At 45.1% G+C, this 22,962-nt stretch overlaps 1 protein-coding gene across 2 annotated transcripts in view; it reads right to left on the reverse strand.

Annotated features, from left to right (window-relative positions):
• Positions 1–22,962, reverse strand: part of aacs (acetoacetyl-CoA synthetase) — a 172,355-nt gene that overhangs the window by 34,331 nt on the left and 115,062 nt on the right. The window lies entirely within an intron of this gene.

Genomic DNA, 22,962 nt, shown 5'->3' on the forward strand with positions numbered 1-22,962 from the left:
AGGATTAGGGTTGAGACTGCCGAAACTCAATTCTTATAGGACCCTCAGAGTAGAGAGTGCACTAGCGAAGACTTTCATCACAAATTCCGATCCTCACAGGTGAAAGGACAGTGTGCTAACTAACCCACTATGCCATATAATTCTAACAATTATATCGAACGATTATTCCAAGTGGTGTAACAAGGGGGGGGAAAAAACAAATAGTGTTTACTGTAATCTCAGTGCTCACTGTCAACCAAGGAAAGAAAACTAGTGACAAACATAAAAGCCAAGCAGCTGAAACTATGAAAGTCACTGTGGCAAAGTAAGCAAGCTCTTTTCATTGGCCGAAATAGGAACAATGTTAATGTATGGAAAATCAATTTAAGTTATATCTGCTATCTCTTGAATCCAGCATAAAATTAATTTATTAATCTAAAGCATCTATAAACATTTTACTGCATTCCATTAAAAGTGCACGTTCTACAAAGCTACACTTATGGAAGAGGCGATAAATTACACCCTCTAAATCAGTAGTGCCTCATCTCGGCTTTTTCAATCTGAGGTGGTAGATAGTTTTTTTGTAGGTAGAGAATGTGCACTTTCATGAACTGAGCTGAAGCACCAACTACTTCTTTTTGAATTTCACATTTTCCCCTAAAGCTTTACCAAGATGCACATTAATAACATTTTAATCCAAGAAGTTACATCTGGAACAAATTATGTACAGGAAACTTTCGATTTACCAGCACCTAAATAACCGGAAATGTCGGTTAACCGGCAAAATTCAGGAGTAGGTTTTACTTCATATTTAATTGCCTTCTTCCATCTGTGCTGTACAAGGGTGTGGCTGCAGCTGTTGCTAAGCTACAGAGACGCTTGAAACTTGTGTTCATTGTTCTACAGTTGTTGCTAAGCAACAGGGTTTGTTGCTTTATACGGAGCTGTCAGCTCTCCCTATCTTTTACTATAGTGTTCGGTTATCCGGAATTTTTGATGAACCGGCACCATGTCGGTCCCGTCCATGCCGGATAAAAGAAAGTTTCCTGTAAAATGTAAATTGGTACAGTAGTAGATTTTTTTTTAATGTCTTCAGTAGTGCAACAATGTGAACGGGATGTTTAGTCAAACTGTTCTATATAGGCTGAAAGCTGGTAATGCAATGCATCAATCATTTCAAATGGTAGAAGATAAAACTGCTGTTTATAACTAAGAGTATATAGTTACTTGTCCAAATGCATTAGAAGAATGCAAAAATACTTGAAGACAGGAGAAAAGACATTTAAAGTGAGGAAAGTGGTGTATCTTCAGCTATTACATATTTTTCTACACCATTTTGTGAACCTTTGTTAAATTCTGATTAACATAGCATTTTTGTCAGATATTATATAGGTCACTCATTCACAACGAGGCCTAAATAAATGCACAAATAAGAATCAGTGACCTGATTTAGTCTTGATACTCTTACGAAAAGAGACAGTTACAGAATTTTATAATTTTTTTGCTAGAAGCACGGCTGGATAAAGCCCCAGCAAATAAAACGTGTGCATCCATGGCCTTTCCATGCTATTGACAGATGACAAAACAGATGGTGAACTTGTAATTGGACAGCCTGAGAAAAGGCCCAATGCCTACAGCATTTAACATCAAAATATGGCAAATTAATGCAACCTGCTCAGTAGAGAACAGGTATAACTGGTACAACTAATGCAATGACGAGCAGAGGTAGAGTTAAAGTTTCAAGTGTCACCTCAGTCAGAAGGTCATGGGTTCAAGCCCATTTCAGGGATTTAAGCAAATAATCTAGGCTGATACTTCAGTACAGTGGTGAATGAGGGTTGTACTTAATTTTTATCCTTTACCATGTTCAAAGCTGAATGCATCACAAGATGAACTGACTGGAGGTTGATATCTGGTATTTAGCAGCAACGGGACGAACAAATGGGATTTAACTGCACTTGGGGCAGTCATGTATGTGGGTAGCAGAGCATGTCAAGGGTTGGTTCCCTATTACTTTAAGTCCAGGCGCTTGCCTCAAAAATGTCAAAGCAGTTTAGTCATTGTGCGCAGGTGGACAGTCGCTACTGGCAATTCAGCAGTGTGGGGGAGGAAGGGAAGAATCTACATGAGATATATAACCCAAGGTGCTGAAGGAAACAGGGAGAACATTTGTGCTGGGCTGTCTAAATTCTTGGAGGAATCACTGGACACTGAGGAGGTTCTGCAGGACTGGGAGGAAGCAAACCAAGTACTTACATTTACCAAAAGGCAAGAAATCTGACTCAGGAAACTATAGATTTATTAACCCATCATCATGTAAAATAATGGAATGTAATCTACAGAATACCTGTCCAGCAATAGGTTAGTAAGAAAGATAAGGAAGCATCTAGACGGGGTAAATCATGCCTGGCAAACCTCCTTGACTTCTTCAATAGGTTACAAATAAAAGATTATGGTACTCCATTAGTTTATTTAGGATTTCAAGAAGCTTTTTGAAAAGTTCCACACAAAAGACTTCTAATTAAACTAAAGCTGCAGGGTAGAACAAAAGACCTAGCATTTGTGAAAGAGGCTAAAGAGAGAGTGTTAAGCAGAGTTTCACAGTGATTAGTGCTTGGACCCCGCTGGTTTTTAATCTAAATTAATGACTTGGATCCCAAAAAACAGTTGCATGCTAGTCAGGTTTGCTAACGACACCAAAATTACTGCGTCCCATTATCCAGACGTAAGCAAAGCCATGCACTAAGATAACAAGGTTACTTGAGTAACAGAGAGTATAGCAAACCTCTTGCTACCGACAGGAATGGAAAACATATAATTAGCAATCTTCCACCTTTTCCAATTCCAACTGACCTACTGTTTCTATGACAAACGCCTCATTAGTGGCATTAAAGTCAGTCACAGTTCAAACCGCAAGAGTGGCATAACTTGAGGAAGACTCGTTATATTGTAGGTACAAGAAGGCAGAACTGATAAGAAATTAGTTGTTACGCACTTGTGATTACTTAAAACATCAGAAAATTGCCCAGAACAACACAAATCAACCAACACCAAGAAAACAGATGATCTAATCATTTATTTCATTGCTGTTTTGGGGATCTTGCGGTGAATAAGTTGACTGCCATGTTTCCGACACTACAACAGTGACTACACATCAAGAGTACTTCCTTAACTGTAAAGCACTTCGGGATGATCGGAGGTCATGCATGGCCTCTCCCAAACAGCGATCTTGGAATCATCCCCACCCCTTTATGAGTTTACAAATTTGCTTCTGTGGTCCACCATCCATTAGGGCCAGCTTCCAACTGGGCTAATTAGGAATGTTATTGAAATAGATGCCTCAGGCCAAAGTTCTGCTTTTATTAACTCACATTCTTATCCAAGTGCTTGGATGTTCTTCACAGTGTAAATTTAAAAACTTCTCCATCAGCATAATTTGACTCACTACAAATGATACTCTACTCAAAACCATTTCAAGCTTTACACATTGCAAAAGGTGAAACCAAGGTTTCTTGGAAGAATATGTAATCTACGCCACTAACACGTGAAGTAAGAATATGCGTCAGTGGCAGCCTGCTTCCTGTCGCACAGTGACACCATTTTGTCACAGCAGTTAGTTCCAAGAATTTCAGATACCCTTTAAAATGAACTGTGCAACAACAAAAAAACCAGAAAAATTCAGCAGGGGTCAAGCAAAATTGACCGACTATCTTCTGATGTGCCCCAGCTTTTTGCAGCACATACACAAGTGTGGAAGATTAAAGTATATTGGAGAAACATGTTATTTTCCCATAGAATTTGTATCTTAGAAAAATGAATGGTGAGGAAAGGTTTTCAGATTTGATCCCTTTTTAAAGTGTTGAGATGCTTGGAAAAAGCGGTCAATACTTTCAGCACTAAAATACTCATCTGAAACATGGAATGATCTTGCCCTCTACTGATCAAATTTGGACAGTAATTTGAAAGCTGGAAGAAACTAAAGATTGGTAAAACAAGAATCAGGTACTCTTCCCCCAGTGTTATTGTCATTTTATTCATAGGAACAGGAGTAGGCCATTCAGCCCCTCGAGCCCGTTCCGCCATTCAATGAGATCATGGCTGATCTGCAACCTAACTCCATATACCCACCTTTGGCCCATATCCCTCAATACCTTTGGTTAACAGAAAGCTATCAATCTCCAATTTAAAATTAACAATTGTTCTAGCATCAATTGCCGTTTGCAAAAGAGAGTTACAAACTTCTACCACCTTTTGTGTGTAGAAGTGTTTCCCAATTTCACTCCTGAAAGGTCTGGCTCTAATTTTTAAGACTATGCCCCCTAGTCCTAGAATCCCCAACCAGCGGAAATAGTTTCTCTCTATCTACCCTATCTGTTCACCTTAATATCTTGAAAACCTTAATCAGATCACCTCTTAACCTTCTAAATTCAAGGGAATACAACCCTAATTTGTGTAATTTCTCCTCGTAACTTAACCCTTGGAGTCCGGGTATCATTCTGGTAAATCTACGCTGCACTCCCTCCAAGGCCAAGATCCTTCCTAAGGTGTAGTACCCAGAACTGCTCACAGTACTCCAGGTGTGGTCTAACCGGGGTTTTGTACAGCTGCAGCACAACTTCCACCCCCTTATATTGTAGTCCTCTAGATATAAAGGCCAGCATTCCATTAGCCTTTTTGATTATTTTCTGTACCTGTTAGAGGATGGGACTGGGAAACTGGTGGTGGGGAACATGGAGATGGCAAAGACGCTGAACAAATATTTTGTATCAGTCTTTACAGTAGAGGACACTAAAAATATCCCAGCACTGGACCAACAGGGGTCAATGGGGGGGGGGGGGGGAGGAGCTAAACACGATTAAAATCACTAAGGAGATGGTACTCAGTAAAATAATGGGACTTAAGGCGTATAAATCCCCCGGACCTGATGGCCTACATCCTAGGGTCTTGAGAGAAGTGGCGGTAGGGATTGTGGATGCATTGGTGATCATTTTCCAGAACTCCCTGGACTCAGGAAAGGTCCTGGCAGATTGGAAAACTGCTAATGTAACACCCTTATTTAAGAAGGGAAGTAGACAAAAAGCTGGAAACTATAGACCAGTTAGCCTAACATCTGTGGTTGGCAAAATGTTGGAGTCCATTATTAAGGAAACAGTAACAGAGCATTTGGATAAACATAATTTAATAGGACAGAGTCAGCATGGTTTTACGAAGGGGAAGTCATGTTTGACAAATTTGCTCGAATTCTTTGAGGATGTAACATACAGGGTGGATAAAGGGGAACCAGTGGATGTAGTGTATTTGGACTTCCAAAAGGCATTTGACAAGGTTCCACACAAAAGATTACTGATCAAGATAAGAAATCACAGGATTGGGGGTAATATACCAGCATGGGTGGAAGATTGGCTATCTAACAGAAAACAAAGAGTTGGGACAAATGGTTCGTTCTCGGGCTGGCAATCAGTAACTAGTGGTGTTCCGCAGGGGTCAGTGCTGGGACCCCAACTCTTTACAATCTATATTAACGATTTGGAGGAAGGGACCGAGTGCAACATATCCAAGTTTGCCGACGATACAAAGATGGAAGGGAAAGCAGTGAGTGAGGAGGACATAAAAAACCTGCAAAAGGACATAGACAGGCTAAGTGAGTGGGCAGAGATTTGGCAGATGCAATATAATGTTGGAAAGTGTGAGGTTATGCACTTTGGCAGAAAAAATCAAAGAGCAAGTTATTATCTAAATGGAGAGAAACTGCAAAGTGCTACAGTACAAAGGGATCTGGGGGTCCTGGTGCATGAAACACAAAAAGTTAGTATGCAGGTGCAGCAGGTGATCAGGAAGGCCAATGGAATGTTGGCTTTTATTGCAAGGGGGATGGAGTATAAAAACAGGGAAGTCTTGCTGCAGTTATACAGGGTATTGGTGAGGCCACACCTGGAATACTGCGTACATTTTTGGTTTCCATATTTAAGAAAAGATATACTTGCTCTCGAGGCGGTTCAGAGAAGGTTCACTCGGTTGATTCCGGAGATGAGGGGGTTGACGTATGAGGAAAGGTTGAGTAGGTTGGGACTCTACTCATTGGAGTTCAGAAGAATGAGAGGCGATCTTATCGAAACATATAAGATTCTGAGGGGGCTTGATCGGGTGGATGCGGTGAGGATGTTTCCACTGATGGGCGAGACTAGAACTAGGAGGCATAATCTTAGAATAAGGGGCTGCCCTTTCAAAACTGAGATGAGGAGAAACTTCTTCACTCAGAGGGTAGTAAATCTATGGAATTTGCTACCCCAGAGAGCTGTGGAAGCTGCAACATTAAATAAATTTAAAATGGAGATAGACATTTCCCTAGCAGATAAGGAAATTAGGGGTTACGGGGAGAGGGCAGGGAAGTGGACGTGAGTCTAGATTCAGATCAGCCATGATCCTATTGAATAGCGGAGCAGGCCCGAGGGGCCGTATGGCATACTCCTGCTCCTATTTCTTATGTTCTTATGTTCTTATGACATTTTAATGATCTAGGTACCTGGGCCCCCAAGTCTCTTTGGACCGCCACTGTTTTTAACCTTTCACCATTTGGAAAATACCCTGTTCTATCCTTTTTAGGTCCAAAGTGGATGACCTCACATTTGCTTACATTTCCAAAGTAACTGTAATTGTTTTCTTTTAGAAACATTTGAAAGCATTGGGAGGAAACCCAATCATTGTCCCTTTATGTTTCCCTTACCCTTATCATTGGCAAACAAAATGATATCAGTAATCCACTGCAGAAAGGGGAAAAAAGGCAGATGGAAGGGGATAAGAGACAACCTTCTCCACCCATATAAACTATCTGACCCCACCAAAGTATCAAGCTCCAGTCAGATCTGTAACTTTGAAACATTCAGTCCAATCCTATGGAATTTCTTCAGCTACTAAAAGCTCAACTCCTGCAGGCTAAGAATCAATCTGCCTCTGGTTAGTATAGTACAGGTTACTTTTAAGGACAAGGTTTTTTTTTTTTTTTTAAAGCTATGGTGAAATGTCAAAAGGCAGCAACCTGCAGGTATTAAGATTTCCCCTCAAGCAAATAAGCTCTTCAAACCTGCAGATGCTGTAGACAAATGGATATGCCAACATTTAAGCATTATAGTGAAACTGGTGCAGTGTCCTTTGTAGTATTCAGCTAACTATGGAACCATCATAATGCTCCTTATTTACCAAACACCAACCACCTTGATTAGTCTATACAGGAACAGAGAGAAGATAACTAAAAATGTGGCTTTACAACTTGATCAGCAAGCTCTTATTGATAGAATTACCTACATAATAAATTGCTATTTTGCTCCACTTGCGTGATCTCATGGGGTAGATTTTTCTGGAGCTGTCAGGCGGGGTTTCAGGCGTGTGAGGGGGGAAAATCCCAAAATCGGGGGTCCCGCCACCATCCCACCCAAAACCCGCCTCCACGTAAGTTTATGGGGAGGCGGGTACCCGCCCCACACTGGGACCCGCCGACCCAAGGCGGGAAGGGATTAGTGCCAATTAACTGCCTGTAGTTAACAGGCAGTTTTTAGCCTAATCCCTATTTTGAGGGGTGTCATGTGGGATTCCCGACGGCTCCAAACCACGCCACGTTAGAGCAGTCGGGCCGTCGGGTTGAAGGACTTGGAGGGGTCGCGATGTCGGTGTTCAGGTGAGTGATGGGTGCACAAGTGCAAAGGTAAGTGTGTTTGGTGTGTGTAAAGAAGTTTAAATTACCTGTACTTACCTTAACAGCCTTTCTTCCTCTAGGTTTCGGGAGTCCATCACTCAGCCAGCACTGAAAGCAAAATGGCTGCGCACTGTCAAAAGTGACAGCCTTCAGCTTTCATTGCCGGTGATAGTTCTAACTGAGTCTGGGTAGAAGGACTCAGGTTAGAAGTCAGACTGTCAGTGTTTGACAGCTTCAAACAGCTGTGAAACACTGATATTTCATCTGTCAAGAACTCTTGACAGATGAAATTTCAGTCTGTGACGTCACCTGTTGCCGGGTGGCCTTTAATTGGCCTGCTGAACTCCCTGGGCGGGCTTAACAAGGTCAATCAAGGGAAAATCGCGCGGTTTGGCCGGACGTTGATGTAGGCGGGACTAAAACCCGAAAGTTGTAGTCCCGCCTCCTTCAGGAAAATCTACCCCCATAAGTGTTTGAATCCACAAATGAAAAGAAAAAACATGTGCCCACATAATGCAACAATATGCATTATAGGTTTACTATTATACATGCTAAACACTTACTTTCCATGAGGCTACAATATATAGATAAATGTATGCATTTTATTGAAGGTCTTGCATTACAGCCACATCATATAATTCCTGGGTAAAATGGTAGGTAATCATCTCAAAGGTTACTACTAATGCACCAGCACAATCTTTTAGCTGAAGACAGGTCATTAACTGCATTTAAGTGCAAAACAGAAGTGGAGTTGTATTAAAAGTAGTGCTGCCATGGAATCCAACCAAGGCTAGCAAGAACTACTTAAAATAATTCAAAGGTAAAGCTAAATTTTAAAAGTAAAGAATCCATCCTATAAAATCTAGTTCTCCTTGGTTAATGTACTACAGGTCTATCTTGGATTGTTCTGCTTCTAGAGGGAAAGGCACAAAGTAACAGTAAAATCTCTAGCCCAGTGAACTGTTAATTGTAACTTTTGCCAAGAGATTCTTTTTAAAATACAGGTAACATAGAAAATAGGAGCAGGAGCAGGCCATTCGGCCTTTCGCGCTTGCTCCGCCATTCAATATGATCATGGCTGATCCTCTAGCTCAATACAATATTCCTGCTCTCTCCCCATATCCCTTGATGTCTTTTGTGTCTAGAAATCTATCTATCTCCTTCATAAATATATTCAGTGACTTGGCCTCCACAGCCTTCTGTGGTAGAGAATTCCCAGGTTCACCACCCTCTGAGTGAAGAAAGTTCTCCTCATCTCAGTCCTAAACGTCCTACCCCGTATCCTGAGACTGTGACCCCTTGTTCTAGACCCCCCAGCCAGGGGAAACATCCTCCCTCCATCCAGTCTGTCTAGCCCTGTCAGAATTTTATACGTTTCAATGAGATCCCCTCTCATTCTTCTAAACTCTAGTGAATACAGGCCTAGTCGACCCAATCTCTCCTCATACGACAGTCCTGCCATCCCAGGAATCAGTCTGGTGAACCTTCGCCGCACTCCCTCTATGGCAAGTATATCCTTTCTTAGGTAAGGAGACCAAAACTGAACACAGTACTCCAAGTGTGGTCTCACCAAGGCCCTGTATAACTGTAGTAAGACATCCTTGCTCCTGTACTCAAATCTTCTTGCAATGAAGGCCAACATACCATTTGCCTTCCTAATTGCTTGCTGCACCTGCATGTTTGCTTTCAGTGACTGGTGTACAAGGACACCCAGGTCCCTTTGTACATCAACGTTTCCCAATCTATCACCATTTAAATAATACTCTACCTTTCTGTTTTTCCTACCGAAGTGGATAACTTCACATTTATCCACGTTATACTGCACCTGCCATGTATTTGCCCACTCACTCAACTTGTCTAAATCGCCTTGAAGCCTCTTTGCATCCTCCTCACAACTCTCAATCCCTCCTAGTTTCATGTCATCCACAAACTTGGAAATATTACATTTGGTTCCCTCATCCAAATCATTGATATATATTGTGAGTAGCTGGGGCCCAAGCACTGATCCCTGCGGTACCCCACTAGTCACCGCCTGCCACCCTGACTGACTGTAACTGACTGACTGAGTCGTTTCTCAGTTTGTAAAGCAGATTATAAATCCATGGCCCTGGTCGGTATGTCACAATGAGCCTTAGTGACTCTGGGCTGTAGAGAAGGAAAAGTGGCTAGGGTTCCAGCATACGGGCGACAGTAGAATCAAGGTTGTTTGTGATGACTATCGAGGTTTGCAAAATAAAGCACAGCAACTTGGGCAAGTTTCCAGAGTGCGACTGGTTGCCATGGAAACTTGCCCCAGCAAGGGAGGGGAACCATTGGCAAGATAAGAAACTAAAGGTGAAGGCAATTAATGCTGAATAATTAATCAGATTCCAGTCTATTTACAAAAGTACTACCCTGGTGGCTGAGTAGATAAAGGTCATAGAGTCATAGAGTCATAGAGTAATACAGCACGGATAGAGGCCCTTCGGCCCATCGTGTCCACGCCGGCCATCAAGCCCTGTCTAATCTAATCCCATATTCCAGCATTTGGCCCGTAGCCTTGTATGCTATGGCATTTCAAGTGCTCATCCAAATGCTTCTTAAATGTTGTGAGGGTTTCTGCCTCCACAACCCTTTCAGGCAGTGAGTTCCAGACTCCAACCACCCTCTGGGTGAAAAAGTTCTTTCTCAAATCCCCTCTAAACCTCCCGCCCTTTACCTTGAATCTATGCCCCCTAGTTATTGACCCCTCTACTAAGGGAAAAAGCTCCTCAGCATCCATCCTATCTATGCCCCTCATAATTTTGTACACCTCAATCATGTCCCCCCTCAGCCTCCTCTGCTCCAAGGAAAACAAACCCAATCTGCCCAGTCTCTCTTCATAGCTGAAGCGCTCCAGCCCTGGTAACATCCTGGTGAACCTCCTCTGCACCCTCTCTAACGCGATCACATCCTTCCTGTAGTGTGGTGACCAGAACTGCACACAGTATTCCAGCTGTGGCCTAACCAGTGTTTTATACAGCTCCATCATAACCTCCTTGCTCTTATATTCAATGCCTCGGCTAATGAAGGCAAGTATCCCATATGCCTTTTTTACCACCTTATCCACCTATTCCGCCGCCTTCAGGGATCTGTGTACTTGCACACCCAGATCCCTCTGCACCTCCGTCTTGCCTAGGGTCTTTCCATTCATTGTGTATTCCCTTGCCTTGTTAGTCCCCCCAAAGTGCATCACCTCGCACTTTTCCGGGTTAAATTCCATTTGCCACTGTTCCGCCCATCTGACCAACCCATCTATATCGTCCTGCAGACTGAGGCTACCCTCCTCGCTATTTACCACCCTACCAATTTTTGTATCATCCGCGAACTTACTGATCATACCCTTTACATTCATATCCAAGTCATTAATGTAGACCACAAACAGCAAGGGACCCAGCACCGATCCCTGTGGTACCCCACTGGCCACAGGCTTCCAGTCACAAAAACAACCTTCGACCATCACCCTCTGCCTTCTGCCACTAAGCCAGTTTTGTATCCAATGTGCCAAGGCACCCTGGATTCCATGGGCTCTTACCTTCTTGACCAGTCTCCTGTGCGGGACTTTATCGAAGGCCTTACTGAAATCCATGTATACCACATCCACTGCGTTACCCTCATCCACACACCTAGTCACCCCCTCAAAAAATTCAATCAAATTAGTCAGACATGATCTTCCCTTGACAAAGCCATGTTGACTATCCCTGATTAATCCTTGCCTCTCCAAGTGGAGACAAATTTTGTCCCTCAGGATTTTTTCCAATAATTTTCCTACCACTGATGTTAGGCTCACTGGCCTGTAGTTCCCCGGTTTTTCCCTACTACCCTTCTTGAATAATGGTACTACATTAGCGGTTCTCCAGTCCTCTGGCACATCCCCTGTGGCCAGAGAGGTCCTGAATATATGTGTTAGAGCCCCCGCAATCTCCTCCTTTGCCTCACACAGCAGCCTGGGATACATTTCATCCGGGCCTGGGGATTTATCCATTTTTAGGCCAGCTAAAACCGCCAATACCTCCTCCCTCTCGATGTTAATATGTTCGAGCATATCACAGTCCCCCCGCCCTATTTCTATGTCTACATCGTCCTTCTCCATAGTGAAAACAGATGCAAAAAATTCATTTAGAACCCCTCCTACATCTTCCGGCTCCACACACAGATTGCCACTTTTGTCCCTAATGGGCCCTATTTTTTCCCTAGTTATCCTCTTACCCTTAATATACTTGTAAAACATCTTCGGATTTTCCTTTATTTTGCTCGCCAGTGTTATTTCATGGCCCCTCCTTGATCTCCTAATTTCTTTTTTAAGTATCCCCCTGCACTTTTTGTACTCCTCTAGGGCTTCCTCCGTCTTTAGCCTTTTGTATCTGCCAAAAGCCCTCCTTTTTTTCCTAATCCATTCTCGTATAGCCCCTGACAGCCACGGTTCCCTGTGGTTTTTGGAACCACTCTTGACCTTTACGGGAACATGTTGCCATTGTATGATCTCAATCTCCCTTCTGAAAGCCTCCCATTGCTCCGATGCGGGTTTTCCTACAAGTAGCTGATCCCAGTCCATTTTGGCCAGATCCTGCCTTATCCTATTAAAATCGGCCTTCCCCCAATTTAGAACCTTTATTTCCGGCCCATCCATGTCCTTTTCCATGACCACCTTAAATCTTACCATATTATGGTCACTATCACCAAAGTGCTCACCTACTAGCACTTTTTCCACTTGGCCGGCCACATTCCCTAGAATTAGGTCCAGTACCGCCCCCTCTCTTGTAGGACTTTCTACATGCTGGCTCAAAAAGCTCTCCTGGATGCACTTTAAGAATTCTACACCCTCTGAGCCTTTCACACTCTGACTATCCCAGTTAATATTGGGGAAGTTGAAATCCCCCATTATTATTACCCTATTATTTGCACATTTCTCTGAGATTTGCCTACATATCTGTTCCTCTATCTCCCCCTGACTGTTTGGAGGCCTATAGTACACTCCCAGCAAAGTGCTTGCCCCCTTTTTGTTTTTAAGCTCCACCCATATGGCCTCATTAGAGGAACCTGCTAATATATCATCCCTCCTTACTGCAGTAATTGACTCCTTAATTAATATTGCGACACCCCCTCCTCTTATACCTCCCCCTCTGTCTCGCCTGAAGATTCTGTACCCCGGAATATTGAGCTGCCAGTCTTGCCCCTCCCTCAACCATGTCTCCGTGATAGCAACAATATCATACTCCCATGTGTTTATCAACACCTTCAGTTCATCCACCTTATTTGCAAGACTCCTTGCACTAAAATAGATGCCATCCAGCCTTGCCCTTATATATTTGCCCTGTCTACCAAGCTGACTTGTTTTTTTCTCTATAATTGGCAGCACATCCCCCCCTATTTCAGCTCCCCTCTGTATCCCATCCCCCTGCCAAGTTAGTTTAAACCCCCCCCAACAGTGCTAGCAAACCTCCCCGCAAGGATATTTGTCCCGCTCTGGTTCAGGTGCAACCCGTCCGACTTGTACAAGTCCCACCTTTCCCAGAAGCAGGCCCAGTGATCCAGGAAAGTAAAACCCTCCCCCCTACACCAACTCTTTAGCCACGCATTCATCTGCTCTATCCTCCCATTCCTATACTTACTAGCACGTGGCACTGGGAGTAATCCAGAGATTACAACCTTTGAGGTCCTGCTCTTTAATCTGTTACCTAGCTCCCTAAATTCTTGATGCAGGACCTCATCCCCCTTCCTTCCTATGTCGTTGGTCCCAATGTGGACCACGACCTCTGCCTGCTCACCCTCCCCCTTAAGAATGTCCTGTAGCCGCTCAGTGACATCCCAGACCCTGGCCCCAGGGAGGCAACAAACCATCCTGGAGTCACGTTTGCGACCACAGAAACGCCTATCTGTTCCCCTTACGATAGAATCCCCTACCACTATTGCTCTCCCACTCTTTTTCCTCCCTTTCTGAGCAGCAGAAGCGTCCCTGGTGCCAGGAAGCTGGCTGCTGCTGCCTTCCCCTGGTGAGTCATCCCCCGCAACAGTATCCAACTTGGTATACTTGTTTGAAAGGGGGATGTCCGCAGGGGTTCCCTGCACTACCTGCCTGCCTTTGTTGCTCCGCCTGATGGTCACCCCCTGTGCTGCCCTACCCTGAGGCGTGAACAACTCGCTAAACGTGCTATCCACGAGCCTCTCAGCATCGCGCATGCTCCAAAATTCATCCACCCGCAGCTCGAGCGCCGCAATGCGGTCTACAAGTAGCTGCAGCTGGATGCATTTCCCGCACACATGGTCGTCAGGGACACTGGCAGCGTCCCTGATTTCCCACATGGAGCAAGAGGAGCAGAACACGGGTCTGAGCTCTCCTGCCATGGCTTACTCCTTTAATTAATTTTAAAAATTTATTCTATACCCCAGTTACAGGTATACTCTAGGGCGCTTTATTTACCAACTGTCCCCACTACACCAGAGACCCTAGAAATTTAACACCACAGAAGTCAAGCTTGTATTGAAGAGAGAGAAATACTCACCAACCAATCACTTACCTGCTCCCTGGTGACGTCACACACTGATTACTTTTTACCTCTCTCCTCTGCTGTTGATTTGGTATGCCTCTGCCTTCGCGCCGGTTTTTAAGCCGGGCTCCTCCTCCGCTGCTGCTCTCCCCCGAACTGGTCGGGCCTCTGCCTTCGCGCCGGTTTTTAAGCCGGGCTCCTCCTCCGCTGCTGCTCTCCCCCGAACTGGTCGGGCCTCTGCCTTCGCGCCGGTTTTTAAGCCGGGCTCCTCCTCCGCTGCTGCTCTCCCCCGAACTGGTCGGGCCTCTGCCTTTGCGCCGGTTTTTAAGCCGGGCTCCTCCTCCGCTGCTGCTCTCCCCCGAACTGGTCGGGCCTCTGCCTTTGCGCCGGTTTTTAAGCCGGGCTCCTCCTCCGCTGCTGCTCTCCCCCGAACTGGTCGGGCCTCTGCCTTCGCGCCGGTTTTTAAGCCGGGCTCCTCCTCCGCTGCTGCTCTCCCCCGAACTGGTCGGGCCTCTGCCTTCGCGCCGGTTTTTAAGCCGGGCTCCTCCTCCGCTGCTGCTCTCCCCCGAACTGGTCGGGCCTCTGCCTTCACGCCGGTTTTTAAGCCGGGCTTAAGGTGTGGTGCAGCATTGAACCATACAAATAAAACTGATGGAAGATTTACTCCTTAGTCTAAACTTAAAACTCCAACTCAAGTGAAACTGGTAGAGAGATACAAGTAGCTATAAAAACCCACAAAACCCAGAATTTGGGGGCATGGGGTGGGATGGCGGGGGGGGGGGGGGAGAAAAGTGAAAAAACAGAGCCAGGATTCTCATTCCTGACCACTAGCCACAAAAGTGTCTACCTGCTTGATTTAGGCGTAATGGTTGTGTTGACACTTACAGTCCAGACTCTCTCACGAAGAACAGCTATGGGGCAAGGTATCAGAGAGTGACCACTGACTGAAAAGTGCCCTCTAGTGTCAGCTGTTGGTAGCACACTCGCATCTGAGTCAGAAGGTTGTGGGTTCAAGTCCCACTCCAGGGACTTGAGCACATAAAGCTAGGCTGACACTCCAGTGCAATGCTGAGGGAGTGCTGCACTGTTGGAGGTGCTGTCTTTTGGATGAGACGTTAAACCGAGGCCCCCCGTCTGCTCTCAAAGGTGGACGTAAAAGATCCCATGGCACTATTTCGAAGAAGAGCAGGTGAGTTATCCCCAATGTCCTGGCCAATATTTATTCCTCAACCAACATAACAAAAACAGATTATCTGGTCATTATCACATTGTTGTTTGTGGGAGCTTGCTGTGCGCAAATTGGCTGCCGCGTTTCCTACATTACAACAGTGACTACACTTCAAAAAGTACTTCATTGGCTGTAAAGCGCTTTGAGACATCCAGTGGCTGTGAAAGGCACTATATAAATGCAAGTCTTTCTTTCTTTCTCTAGCATGAGTGGAGAGAAGAGAAAACTAGAGGGGAAAAAACAGTTTAAAAGGTGTTTGTTATCATTTGAAAAGACACTTGCCTTTCACTGCAACTAAACAGGTGAACACAGGAGAAAAAGGGTGATGCTTTAGTGTTATTCTTGAACAATGTGAAAGACAGCAAGATGGCAGGAGGCATTAACTGTTGTGATTGTATGGCATGCTAAAGATTTGTGCAAGTAACATAATAGCCAGAAAAAGAGCATTACCGGCTCTGGGGTTTAACAAGTTGAAAGCTTTAAATCAAAATCTCAGAGCAAAGGATCAATGTATGATTATTTTAAAAGATATAGGCCTAGAAATTCAGTGGGCTTTGCGCCCAGTTACCGCCCAAAGAGGGCTTCTGCGTCACTTGAGGAGTTTGCGCTGATATTCAGCGCTGCGGTAATGGCGGCGGTAGCCGGTAGCGCTGCGCCGACACCGATGACGTCATCGGTGCGCGCAGTGCCCCGGTTCCGCCCCGACCCCCATATTTAGTTGCGGCCGCAAACAACGATGTGAAGACGGGGCCGTCCTGCAGCCTTAGTGGGACGAGTTAAGGCGGAGGTGCGGCCGGCCGCTTTTTCGGCGGCCGCCTGCCCGCACCTCCTTCCCCGGCCTCCTCCACCACCCCCCCCGGCATTGCCGGCTGTTTTCCGGGAGCCCGGCACTTCTCCGTGGTGCCGGGCTCATTTGCCGGCACTATCAAGCGGCGATCTCCCCGTTGCAGGCACCTCCCCCTTAAGAGAAGGAGGAAGGCCTGCAGTACCGCAGCCTGCCGCTCCACAGCGGGTGGCGCTGCGGCACCTAGCGCGCCGAAATTCAGTTTCAGCGCCCCAAGCGGGGGCGGCCACACCCTGGAATAGCGGCCGGTTTCGACTTGGGGCGCAGAAACTGAATTTCCGACGGGCGCAACTGGCTCCGCGCGCAGCGCTAACTTCTGGGCGCTAGCCAGCTGGCGGGCCCAAAGTGAATTTCTAGCCCATAGTCTTAGCGCACTACTTCTAATAATTATGGTAGTTGAATCAATTTGCATTTGTTGCATGCTTGGTTGCGAGGAGAAAACATTACATAAAGAGGAAGGGCCAAGCTCCGGAGTAAAGAGCACTGCAATCTACTTGAAGAAACAACTGCACAGCTGACTAATTTATTCTGTTTTTACTAAAGCAACCAATTGCTGTATGGATGGATTTAAAAGCAGCTCTATCAACTGACAAATTACTGAATCAATCGTCTGTTAACAGGAGGTACAACTGACAGTTTATAGGGCTGGAGATTTCACCATTAGTTTGGATTCACGACTGAAGGAAACACTATTGCTATATTTGGGATCAAGGCATACTTCAAGTGGAGATTTTGCTGTTCGGATGTTGAATGGATTTTCGCAAACTGTCTCCATGTTAGAAGAATTTCTCCCCCCGCTCCCCGCCCCCCCAAAGGATTGGTTAATTTGGATGCAACAGCTGGAATAACTTCAAATATCACCAGTGAAAGAATGCAAAATGAGCAGCAGGATCAAGTAAGGTTGAGGCAGCTACCTTTGAAATGTTACACAAATTGTCTCAATAAGACAAGATATCGACAATAGGTAAAGCCAAGACATGAAACAAGCATTATAAGTTTGACAACACTAAACTCTTGTTTATCAGGTTATTAATAGCTAATCTAAGGCTTAATCAAGTCAAAGGAGACCATAGGAAAGAATTTGATGGACTTAAACAAAAACATTAAACTGTCTAAAATCCTCAAATAGATAGTTAAGACAATTTTTTTTAATTCGTTCATGGGATGTGGGCGTCGCTGGCAAGGCCAGCATTTATTGGCCATCCCTAATTGCTCGAGAAGGTGGTGGTGAGCCACCGCCTTGAACCGCTGCAGTCCGTGTGCTGAAGGTACTCCCACAGTGCTGTTAGGGAGGGAGTTCCAGGATTTTGACCCAGCGACGATGAAGGATCAGCGATATACTTCCAAGTCAGGATGGTGTGTGACTTGGAAGTGGTGGTGTTCCCATGCGCCTTCTGCCCTTGTCCTTCTAGGTGGAATAGGGTTTGGGAGATGCTGCCAAAGAAGCCTTGGCGAGTTGCTGCAGTGCATCTTGTAGATGGTACACACTGCAATCACGGTGCGCCGGTGGTGGAGGGAGTGAATGTTTAACGTGGTGGATGGGGTGCCAATCAAGCAGGCTGCTTTGTCCTGGATGGTGTCGAGCTTCGAGTGTTGTTGGAGCTGCGCTCATCCAGGCAAATGGAGAGTATTCCATCACACTCCTGACTCGTGACTTGTAGATGGTGGAAAGGTTTTAGGGAGTCAGGAGGTGAGACACTCGCCGCAGAATACCCAGCCTCTGACCTGCTCTTGTTGCCACAGTATTTATGTGGCTGGTTGAGTTTCTGGTCAATGGTGACCCCCAGGATGTTGATGGTTGGGGATTCGGCAATGATAATGCCATTGAATGTCAAGGGGAGGTGTTTAGCCTCTCTCTTGTTGGAGATAGTCATTGCCTGGTACTTGTGTGGCGTGAATGTTACTTGCCACTTATCAGCCCAAGCCTGAATGTCATCCAGGTCTTGCTGCATGCGGGCATGGAAGGCGTCAGTATCTGAGGAGTTGCAAATGGAACTGAATCATCAGCGAACATCCCCACTTCTGACCTTATGATGGAGGGAAGGTCATTGATGAAGCAGCTGATGTTAGGCCTAGGACACTGCCCTGAGGGACTCCTGCAGCGATGTCCTGGGGTTGTGATGATTGACCTCAACAACCATAACCATCTTCCTTTGTGCTAGGTATGGCTCCAGCCAGTGGAGAGTTTTCCCCTGGATTCCCATCAACTTCAAATTTACTAGGGCTCCTTGATGCCACACTCGGTCAAATGCTGCCTTGATGTCAAGGGCAGTCACTCTCACCTCAGCAATCAATGATATTACACTGTCCATTGTAATATTCCTGAAATGGAAAAGAAAATATAGAAAAAAATCAAGGGACCCAATTTTAATTCCCACCATGTTAGGAGCTTGATAATATGAACTGCCCTGTTACTTCAGTGGATGTAACAGAGGAGAAAGGTTCTATGTTAACCTAGCTCTGTAATTGAATTACTAACTACGAGGGGTATGGTGATGTTTTAAAAAAAAGGAGTGGGGCAAGAAAGGAGAGCATGACACGAGCAGGAGGCCAGTTATGCTGGGGCACTGTTCCCCAGTTGCCATTACCCTAGCTGACTCTTCAGGTGTGAGCCTGTACAGTTGGTGTTGGCAGACAGTCCAGTGTGACTGTATCTTTCTTTACCCCATGTCCACTTTCTCGTGGGGTCCACTAGGCGCTGTTCCCAAATAAATTGTTTATTTCCATATATGGGTCAGAGCAGAGCAGACTTGGAGATTTTGTTGGATTGACTTGAATTAACTAGCATGCCAGTCAATCAGATGATTTGTTAGAGTGACCCATAGTTAAAGTCAGGGAAGAATAAACATCATCAGATTTCTCCATTTGTGTGTTTAGAACTCCTTGGGGGGCTAAATTCAGAGGGAGGTTAGCGGCGGCGCTAACTGTGCGTGCTGCGCCGCTAGTGATGACGTCATCGCCGTGCGTAGCGCCCCAGCTGTAATATTGGGTGGCGACACCGCCCCCCCCCCCCCCGACTTACCGCCGGACGCTATGTCCGCCGGGGTCAGGGGGGCCTACCTACAGCTGGGGCGGCGCTAGTTAAAGGCGAGGTGTCGGGCGGCCATTTTTGTTGCTGGCCGCCCGCCAGCACCTGCCCCCGTTGCTGTCCCCGGCCCCCCGTGAAGTCCCCCCCTGCGGGGTGCCGGCTGCGCTCCGTGAGCCCGGCACTCCAGAGTGCTGGGCTCGTTTGCCGGCACTCCCGATGCCTGGTGGCCCGGCTGGCTGCGCCAGGCCCCTCCCCTTTAATAAGAAAAGGAAGGCCTGCAGTACCGCGGCGCGACGTCTCGCAGCGCCCCAAGAGGAACGTGGAGCGCTTCCAGTAACGCCCCTCCTCCCTTTCGGGGCGCTACATGGGAAAATCGGCTGCAGGGGCGCTAACTTTTTTGGGGTGAAGGTAGCGCCCTCAATTTTCACCCCCTTGTCTTTCTTTTTCCAACTGCTCCTGATACTTTCTCTGTTACTCTAGAGATCTCTAACTGTGCCTTTTCTCGAGGGTTTTCTTCCCAATAGCTGCCTTTTACACAAGAATCTACTTGTTTGCTGAACATCGCACTTCCCTCACTGCATTCTACAGCAATCCAGATAAAATGATTTTACCATCCAACATTGGGGAACTTTCCCTCTGTATATTATACTTGCTCTAAACTATATGTTTTGTATAGTTGCAGGTCTAAATCTACCATGAAGATCATAGTGTGATAATGTAATTGTCATAAATCGCAACTTCTACAAGAAGTAACTCAGGAAGTACTACTGAACGGCCAGCTGAGGGCGCCGTCCGAGGAGTATAAATACTCGGGCATGAGCCCAACTTGGCCAGAGACAGTCTGGAAACAGGAAGCTAGTGACTACTAACTAGACCTCCATGTTTTGTTACAAGTCGATTAAAGCCTTGCTTTATGTGCAACCAAGTGCGTAGTGAGTCTTTATTACGTCAGTAATACTATTACTACTGCTCAATATCATAGCACAGCAAAAAATGAGTGGTTATGGAGTAAAATACTGACAGAAAGTTGGTTTTAAAGCAACATTCAATGTTGTAGCAATAATCTACACACATCCTACTTAAGTTTTTAAAACTGAAACTGTTGTGGCATCAGATTATAAGAAAAAGGTGCCTTTATGGACAAACTTGAAAATGATCCTTGAAAAACAGCAAGTTGCATCCAGTCATGTAGTAACGCAAATAACAGAATATTCATAATGGTAGAGCACATCATGAACTCCGAATAGGAATTTTGTTAACTTTTATAATATGAATGACACACAAAGTAAATATGGGTCAGAAAAAAAATGTTCAAGTTTTGTTTTGCATGTGTCATTAATGGAGTCAAAAATCTGATATCAGCCATTGTTAATCTGTCTGGACAACCAAAGAATACAGGTGCATTTTCCTTCTACCCCCTTGAAACTGCTCATCCTCTATCAGTGCCTTTTGTAATGTTGATACATACAGAGGCTCTTGGTTATTTGTTCCTCTTCCTGAATTCTATTGTTTACTTTCAGCGACCTCCAATTTGATTTTGTCTTTTACATAAGAACGTAAGAATTAGGAGCAGGAGTAGGCCATAAGGCCCCTCGAGCCTGCTCCGCCATTCAATAAGATCATGGCTGATCTTCGCCATCAACTCCACTTTCCCACCCAATCCCCATATCCCTGGATTCCCCTAGCGTCCAAAAATCCATCTATCTCAGCCTTGAATATACTCAACGACAGCCTTCTGGGGTACAGAATTACAAAGATTCACAAACCTCCGAGTGAAGAAATTCCTCCTCATCTCAGTCTTAAGCTGCCGAACCCTTATCCTGAGACTATGCCCCCTAGTTCTAGACTCTCCAGCCAGGGGAAACAACTTCTCAGCGTCTACCCTGTCAATCCCCCTCAGAATCTTATAGGTTTCAATGAGATCGCCTCTCATTCTTCTGAACTCCAGAGAGTATAGGCCCAAGGCATGGAACTCAACTATGGTTTGCACTCTTGATTGACTGGTATTCAAGTTAGTTCAAGTCAATCCAAAAATCACTGACGCCCGCTCTATTCAGACCTGCATTTGTAGATAACCATTTTGTTTGGGAACAGTGTCATTTATTTTTTTTAAACACATATAATCATGTAAAAGGCTCTTAATGGTAGAGGCTTACTGGGTTCATACTTTTTTTGTGCCCTATGTATCTGGTTATCCAAAGCTCGTACATGGACTCCATTTTTATTTTACTTGATGCAGCTTCATGCCAATATAGCAGAGGCAATAAATTATGCTCATAAAGACACATTCCAATTTATGAGCACTGCACTCTTCCCCTGTGCTGCATTGAAAGCCATTTTCCTTATGTTTTTTTTTTTTTTATTTGTCTGCCCGGTTAATTCCATTAAGTGAACGTGATCTAAATTTGAAAAATATGAGTAAAGCCCCAATTTATGATTACATCAATAATTTACAATAGTGAAAAAATAGATTAAAAACAAAACGGTAGAACATTGAGCTTTTTGGCTGTGGCAGCACGGGTGTAAGACAGTATCGGCAAAGCTTTCAAGCATTCATGATTTATTAGGTGAAAAAATAAAATAATTTTCCACCAAAATGAAGCTCACTGAAATCAAATTCAGTATCTGTACGTTAGCACTGCCACACAGCAGTCTTGCGGCAAAATGCAACAATTTAGTGTTTCCTACGTGACAAGGGCTCTCCCAAAGGTTGATACTTAACCCTCTCAGCGTCAGTGAATTGAAACTTTATTAGCTTGGTCAAGGATAGTTGGGGCCAAGTGTCGCGCAATAACCTGCTCTCCTCCTCTACCCCCCACCCATCCCCACCCCACAGTCCATCGCCCAAATAACGATACAGTTCTTGCCAATCCTGAGCCAAGAAGGACTTGTTTCTTTTCCTGCACATGGAAAAAGGGATGTAGCAAAGTTATTTTCTTATTCAGCTCATTATCCTGGAGGTGTTATTTATCAAAAGGCTAAAATAGAAGAAAAATTGGTCAAGTTTTATATATTAAAGTAGTATTTTATTTGCACCTGCCCTTCTTTAAAAATGGCTCTGTTTTTAAGACAGTCTAATTGTTACTTACAAATTCTATACCATTACCTCCTTCATAAGAACATAAGAAATAGGAGCAGGAATAGGCCACTTGGCTCCTCGAGCCTGCTCCGCCATTCAATAAGATCATGGCTGATCTTGGGCTCAAGGCCACTTCCCGGCCCGCTCCCCATAACCCTCCACTCCCTTATCCTGCATAAATTTGTCTATCTCCACCTTAAATGTATTTACTGACCCAGCCTCCACAGCTCTCTGGGGCAGAGAATTCCACAGATTTACGACCCTCTGAGAGAAGAAATTCCTCCTCATCTCAGTTCTAAAAGGGCGACCTTTTATTCCAAAACTATGCCCCGGCGTTTTAGATTTCCCCACGAGGGGAAACATCCTCTCTGCATCTACCCTGTCGAGCCCCCTCAGTATCTTATATGTTTCAATAAGATCACCTCTCATTCTTCTAAATTCCAATGAGTATAGGTCCAGCCTGCTCAACCTTTCCTCATAAGTCAACCCCCTCAACTCTGGAATTAACCTAGTGAATCGTCTCTGAAGTGCCTCCAATGCAAGTATATCCTTCCTTAAATAAGGAGACCAAAACTGTACGCAGTACTCAAGGTGTGGTCTCACCAATG

This window comes from Somniosus microcephalus, chromosome 19, assembly GCF_052327205.1.
Source record: "Somniosus microcephalus isolate GS21.2 chromosome 19, FLI_Smic_1.0, whole genome shotgun sequence".
NCBI classification, from domain to species: domain Eukaryota; kingdom Metazoa; phylum Chordata; class Chondrichthyes; order Squaliformes; family Somniosidae; genus Somniosus; species Somniosus microcephalus.